The sequence below is a fragment of the Montipora foliosa genome, chromosome 3 (genome assembly GCF_036669935.1).
Source record: "Montipora foliosa isolate CH-2021 chromosome 3, ASM3666993v2, whole genome shotgun sequence".
In the NCBI taxonomy this organism is placed as follows: domain Eukaryota; kingdom Metazoa; phylum Cnidaria; class Anthozoa; order Scleractinia; family Acroporidae; genus Montipora; species Montipora foliosa.
In genome coordinates, this window is record NC_090871.1 from 32,538,393 (window position 1) to 32,545,892 (window position 7,500).

The 7,500-nt window shown below is 39.6% G+C and overlaps 1 protein-coding gene across 1 annotated transcript in view; it reads left to right on the forward strand.

Moving 5' to 3' along the window:
* Window positions 1-1,853: 1,853 nt before the first annotated feature.
* LOC137997306 (uncharacterized) overlaps window positions 1,854-7,500 on the forward strand; it is a 37,499-nt gene continuing 31,852 nt past the window's right edge. The window contains exon 1 of the mRNA XM_068843221.1: window positions 1,854-1,975. The gene's annotated coding sequence lies outside the window, so the exon portion shown is untranslated. The remainder of the gene's footprint in view (window positions 1,976-7,500) is intronic.

Consider the following 7,500-nt stretch of genomic DNA (forward strand, 5'->3'; position numbering starts at 1 on the left):
GGGAAACCTATTATTGGCAGCAGCCAATACAGGAAGCACCTTATCAAGCATCAGAAGGCTTGCATCAGTACTTGTTTCCAGTTGTTAACTGATGATTTCCATGAAAGATATAAACTTGTATTTTTCTTTGTTTATTTAATTCGTGGACATGTTTAAAACCCGTTTTCTCATTTATCTGCATAACGGAAGCCTTCAAAGGCCCACTCTTCCTCTGGCCCCGGTGGAGGATAAAAATTTCTTATGCACATCATTGCACAAGATGAAAGAACCACCCTTATCTCCTTTCCTAAAATGTCCCAGCACCATCGAGCCAACTGTCTGTAGGCAATATGTTTATAAAATTTATCTTCAGGTCCATCAAATGGATCTTTGTATTGCTGCTTGTACTGATACCAAGCTGTGTGAAGGACCCATCCATTTATAAAAACTGGATGAAACCCTGGGTGATGCATTTGGGTTCTTCGCCACATTCACCGCTAGTAACAGCCTCGATAAGCTTATTTTTGACAGGCTCAATTTCTTGGCAGCATATGCATGCCTCCGCTCTTCCCATAATCTGACAATTGCTGCATGTACGCCAACGTTACAAAAAACTAACATTGCATTTGCTCTGTATTCTTCGTGACTTTCTTCTATTAGGAATGCATTTATGAACAGAGAACGAGCGAACGTAAGCATTGGTAGCAGCAGAAGCAAATTATGTTGCCTTCACGCGTATTCCCTTAAAACATTGAGCGAAACTTAAGACGTAAAGTTTATTATCAAGGATTGCGTTACAATGTTTTGCTGTTTTTGAAAGAGTAAATAAAGCCGCAATGAAGCTGCGCAATAGATGGAGTAGCCGAAGGAAAGCTCCGTTTTCGGGGGGGACTACCATATGAAACAGACGGGGATGCTCGTCGTCTCGCTTAGGGGTGTAAGTTTTGGATTTTGGTCTCGCTTAGGGTGTTCCGGGCAAAGCGCCAATATTTTATGCCACCAAGGTCTCGTTTAGGGTTCCGCGAAGTAACGCAGAATTACGCGAAGAGAAACAGAAGTCAAATTTCCTTTTAAATTTTCTTTTTAGATAAAAGCATTCGATGATTATGCCTTTTTATCATTAAAACTCATTGCGTGTCGTATTTTTGTGTTTTTAAACGGTCTCTTTTAGGGGTCAAAATTTGCTTAAGCCACGCCTAGATTGGTCTCCTTTAGGGGTTAAATTCAAAATTTCCGACGAGCATCCCCGTCTGTTTCATATGGGAGTCCTACCCCCGGGTTGTCGCCTAAGTCTTCGGGGTTGCTAACCGTTTCATCAGAGCTCACACGATGTTCAAACTGGCACGGCCGAATTGAAAAACTTTCGCAGGCATGTTCCTCATCGATTTTATTGGAATACGTCCCAGAATCGGCCACTTTTAGCGATGATATAAAGGCAAAAGCCCCTTCTTCGCCAATGCAAAATATTGTACACAACTCTGGGTTTGACGATTTACGTCACACGATGATACGCTGACCGCTTTCTGAACAAGCGGGCAATTTTCAAGATGGCGGATTCCTATTTGCATTTTTGGTCGTCTTTCAGGTGCAATATTTCATTTGAATGAAACGATATGGGAATGATGTTATCAAAAATTGAGACATAAACCCGAGGCCAAACATACAAAATATCTTCAATTTTACCCCGGAGTTCCCCTTTAAACTCGTCAGTTAGTAATATATTACTGGAGCGGTAACTGAAGCGAAAAAACATATTTTCACATATGTACTTCTGTTCGCTGCTCGACGTGAAAGCAAGCCAAATGAAGTCGTGAACAGGAGCCCTCACGGCATTCACGCTTGAATGCCTTCACGATTGCGCATGCATATGACGTAATTTTAAAGCGAACGCCGTCGTCGAAGCTTCCTTGGTCACTGCGTAAAGTCTCTATTAATACCGTAGTTCATTCGTTCAAAAACAAATCACCCATTGAAAATCCCGGAGCAAAGGAGATAGGTAGGTTTTTAGTGAAGGGTAATATTATGTTTTATCACACACTTCCTGTCTAGTGATCATGAAAAAACAATTCTTGGTCCAATTCTTGATCCAATGAAAGGAAGAGAAAGTGAATGAATTGCATCTCCTGCCTCCGCGGGCAGGCAGGAAAAAACAAAGTCAGTTTTAAAACATGACTCTGTTTGACGAAAAACTTGAACCTTCGAACCGACTTCACTACTATACTCAATGTTTCAAGACATATGTAATAACAATAATCACAAGCTTCATTCACTCCTTCCGCCACCTTATTACTCTGGCACTCTGCGTACACGGAAAAATCGCAAGTTCCAAGTCCCGCGTTTTAAAACCAATCGTTTCAGAGACAGTTTTATTGTAAGCCATTGCCGATAACATGTCCTTTTACAACTCATATTAAATGATATGATTTTGAAAAATTTTAGCTGTATCTTAATTGTAATTTAGACAGTGTTTACATAATAATAGCTTTAGTATTGTTAAATTCTTATCAAATAACTTTCTTAATTTATCATTATATAATTTTGTAGTTACAATTACAGTGCATTTCACAAAACTTTTGACAGGCGATTTGCGAAGTTCGTTGGGAATTTCATAAGTTCGCTTCGAACTTGAGAATTTCATTAAGTAACTATCAATCAAATGGCGAACTTCGAAACGAACTTGGCAATTTCGCGCCGAACTTTGTGGGAATGAGCACTGCACACTCATCACAAAAATGCGTTGTCCGCGCAAGCTGCCAAGTACTGGTAAAGTATATTTTCATTTTCAAGAGTGAGTGATTCCTGTGGAATGACGCTGAATTTCTTGAAAGATCTTGAAAGAATATAAACCAAGATCTTGCGTTACCGCTACGGCTGCATGCAGGTGACGGGATATCTTCGGGCAAACATTGGAACGTTATTCTTTACCAGTTTGTTTTGGATTTCACTGCTGTAAATGCTGAGTGGTACATGCAGTTTTACAACACTCCATATAATTATTCACATCATTCAGTACGCGCTGACCGAGTGATATTCTTCATTTGTTGTCTTTGATATTTCCTCTGCGAACGAAAATATCAACAATTTTGGCAATGGTTCTTTGGGAAGTCTCATTTCCTGTCCTATTTGAGATGGTCCTTTCCATTCTAACCAGCTTTTGATAATTTTCTCCAAAACAACACTTGGAATTGCCTTTCCTTGCAAGATGAAGGCACTCATTTCAAAACAACAACCGAGAGCAATGGTGACATTTCTTCGCCACATTCTCACGAAGTTCAGTGGGAAATTCCCAAGTTCGTTTGAAAGTTTGCCATTTGATTGACAGTTAAGCATTGAAATTCCCAAGTTCGAAGCGAACTTATGAAATTTACAACGAACTTCGAAAATCGCCTGTCAAAAGTTTTGTGAAATGCAGTGTAATTAACGTTTTACATTTGTAAAAATTATCGTAATTCAGCCCTCGGGCTGCAAGGGTAATTTTAATAAAACTATCTATCTATCTAACTATCTATCTATCATCTACTATAGGCGACTTTCAGAACGAGTCAGAATACAATAAATGTTTCCAAACGGATGTAAAGACAGCAAAGTAACAATAACTCTCAAGAAAGAAACGACAGTTTTCAATTTACAGAACATGTTTCGACACTCTCATGTCATCTTCAGTTGCAAATGAGCTTTTAACGGTTGTACATTTGAATTTATATTAAGGTACGTTGCAAAATAATGCGTCAAAACGTGCGTACAATTTGAATGTGCAATACGAAATGCACGGAAAACAAAAATAGCGCGGATAACAATAAAATAAGAGACAAAAAGAAACAATTTAATATAAATTCAAATGTACAACCGTTAAAAGCTAATTTGCAACTGCAGATGACATGAGAACTGTCGTTTCTTTCGTGAGACAGTAAATGTTATTATTATGCAAATAAATGGCGGAATATTCAGCAGATAAGCTATATTTCTTTTCAATTTTTTTACTTTTCTGTCTGCACTTTTGGTGGAACAATTTTTTTTCTCATTGTTTTTAGTCTTTAAAAATCTGTATGTGTGAAAGAGCAATCGTTGTGTTATTAGCTTAGGATGACGTGGCCTTTAACTTCGTAACAAGCCGCAAGCCGGATTTCCAGACCAAGGCGATCATGACTAAAACACCACACGAGTACATACGGGTAACATACGAGTAACATACGAGTAACATACGGAACATACGGATACATACGAATAAATACGACTAACATACGAGTAACATACGAGTAACATACGGATACATACGACTAACATACGGATACATACGAATACATACGAGTAATACGAATGTTTTTCTCATAAAGGAAGCAGTAATTATAAGCCTTGCAGGCATTTTTCACGTCAGCAAACACGTACCCGGCTCAGTTTGAGGGGGGAGGGAGGGGATGTTGATCGACCCCCCAAGGCTTTCGTTAACAAAACCCTTTGCTTGCGCTACAAGATAACAATATATTTTGGATGTCGCTGATGTCGTATGACGTCATCAGATCCGCCATCTTGATTTCACTATTTCAGCTTAAGTTGCCTATGATAAATCAGTGCAAAATCAAGCCAGAAAGCTTAAATGGGGTAAAAGATTATGACAGACCTGCTCTGACTTCCTTACGTGTCTTAAATGTAAACTAGCCTGACAGTCATAATCATCTACGAGAGCAACATCCAAAATATATTGTCATCTTGTCCGGCCGGACCAACACTCAGGGTCTTTAAATAACTGAGGAGAAAGTGCTGCCTTTGTAATTACATCTGCAAATGGTTAGACTCTCTAGTCTTCTCGGATAAGGACGATAAGCCGGAGGTCCCGTCTCACAACCCTTCAATGTTCATAATCCTGTGGGACGTAAAAGAACCCGCACACTTGTCGTAAAGAGTAGGGCATGTAGTTCCCGGTGTTGTGGTCTGGTCTTTCTGGTCTGGATAGGGTAGGGTGGAGCACCTCGCATAGGACCTCGAGTCCTGTTCGTGCTCCTTCCCTCTGGGCAGGTTTGCCCAGTAGAAAGAGACAAACCAGATGTCTCGTAAAAAACAAAAACAAAACAAAACAAAAACAAGCTAAAGGCGGCGAAATACGAGATACAAAAACCCTCAACTTGGCGCGCAACATTATTTCGTTGCAAGTTTGGGTCGATTTCTCCCGTTTTTCACCTTGCATGATCAACTTGTCGCGCAACAAAAACATTTGTTGCGGGTTGAAGAAGGTTGTTGCGAAAAGTAGAGCGCGAACCTACTCTGAGCAACAAATTTTGGCTTTGTTGCTTGTTTTTCATCAAGCTCACAACTTGTCGCGCAACAAATGTGCTCTTGTACTAGCAAATCAACCACCCAGCGCCCTGCATTTCTTCAACTCGCAACAAATGTTTTTTTTGCGGGTCAAGTTGATCACGCAAAGTGAAAAACGCGAAACATCGACCAGAACTTGCAACGAAACGATGTTGCGCCACAAGTTGAGGGTTTTTGTATCTCGTCTTTCGCCGCCTTAAGGGTTTTGCACTCCATGTGAATTTATTTTACTGTGACTAAATTTAACGAAAGCCTTGGAGGGTATATCAACACCACCCCACCCCCCCCCCCCCCCCCTCAAACTGAGCCGGGTACGTGTTTGCTGACGTGAAAAATGCTTGCAAGGCTTATAACTAGAGCTTCCTTTATGAGAAAAACATTCGTATTACTCGTATGTATTCGTATGTATCCGTATGTTAGTCGTATGTATCCGTATGGTACTCGTATGTTACTCGTATGTTAGTCGTATGTATTCGTATGTATCCGTATGTTCCGTATGTTACTCGTATGTTACTCGTATGTTACCCGTATGTACTCGTGTGGTGTTTTAGTCATGATCGACCAAGGCGGTGTTAAACGCCGCGTTCTCTAAATTTTTGTGGTTGGCTTTTGCCGCACTGGGTTTAAGTTCTTTTGTTTGAGATGACAAGTGATTTTGAAGTAAAACACGTTGAATCATGTATTTTTGAGGTCATCGAGCCTTAATAATGACCAATCACATCATCTCTGACTTAATCCTATTAACAACAAATTGCTGCCATATGACGAGCTAAGTCGATAAGTTGGGAAAACGAAACTTTTTCATTTCAGCGAGTTATCCCATGTAACAATAGCTGGTATCACTCTCATTTAACAGAAGAACGTTTATCGAATGAATGTTTTCGACGAATTGCGAATCAAAACTTGTATGCTCGGTACAACGCGGCCGGCCAAAATTTACTTAAAACTTGAAACGTGATTTTTACAAAATGTAAAGTCTTGCCACTCTAACTGAACCTCGACGATTAAAAATAATTCGCTTTGAATGATTGTCATAGTTTAGTTCCTTGGACTCACAAAATTCACTTCAATTGTTTGAACGTCGTCGTAATACATAGCACACGCGACTCTGTGGGACTATTGTGAAAGATACATTTTGTCGATTATTTGACTAGGTTATTCGACGTTTTCCAATCACTTTCACAACTTATCGTCCACGGGCTGAAAAATTCGCGGTAAGAAAATTCGAAAACCTAGAGAACACCATCGGGTAATTACTCCCGTTCTTTCTGCAACTCTGGGCGTTTCGCTGGAGTCGTACGTGCATAAACACTTCTCAGCAATGTGTTGAAGAACGCGGATGTCAAACTTTCCATCCTTGAATACTCGCAGGATCAGTGCTCTAAAAGAAGAAACATCCCTCAATGTGCGGACGGCTTTTCACACCTGAAAAGTTCAGAAGCGACATATGGTTTCCTCGCTCTCTCAAAGTTAGCTTTAGCAACCGTATGAGTGTTTTCGCAATTTTCTGGCTCTTTCCGTAGTCGATGATCACAGGTCTGTTTGACCTCCCAAGGACGATTGTGCCCTTTATGTCTTTGTGAAGGTACCCACGATTGTAAGGTTTCGCACGCTTTGTTAAGAATGCTTACACAAGCTGCGTGAACGGCTTTGAAATTGAAGAATTAGCCACTTGTATTTGTGTTTACAACTTTTCACACTTAACTGTTTCTTAGCACTATCTCACCGCACAAAAGTGTATCTTTCGCAAGACTGTTGTTTATTATAGTCAGGGATCTTTAATTAAGAGGAAGTGAAATCTTGCCCCACAGTAGGTGTACCGGGAAACTGAAATTAGTCTATAGCTTAGCTGTTTTTCCTACTTTCCCAACCGCGAGAAAACCGCGGTAAATCTGCCATCGCCAAAAAATGTTATTTTTCTCAAAAAATATTTAAAGTTAGGTGGAAAAAAATACATCATTTTAAAGCTAAGAAAATAAGCTTTCCAACAGCATATAACTTATTTACAGACAACTGAAACCTTTTATAAAAGCGAAAGTTGAACGAAAAAATTTAACAAAAATAACACAAAAATATATTTTCCAGGCAAAATGCAAACCTAAAATTTTATTCAATTTATCTACTTTCTTGGACATAAATTTGACCGTAAACTGATGAGGCACGAATATTTTTGGATTTTTAGGAATAATCGGATTAGCGATCAAAGCGTAC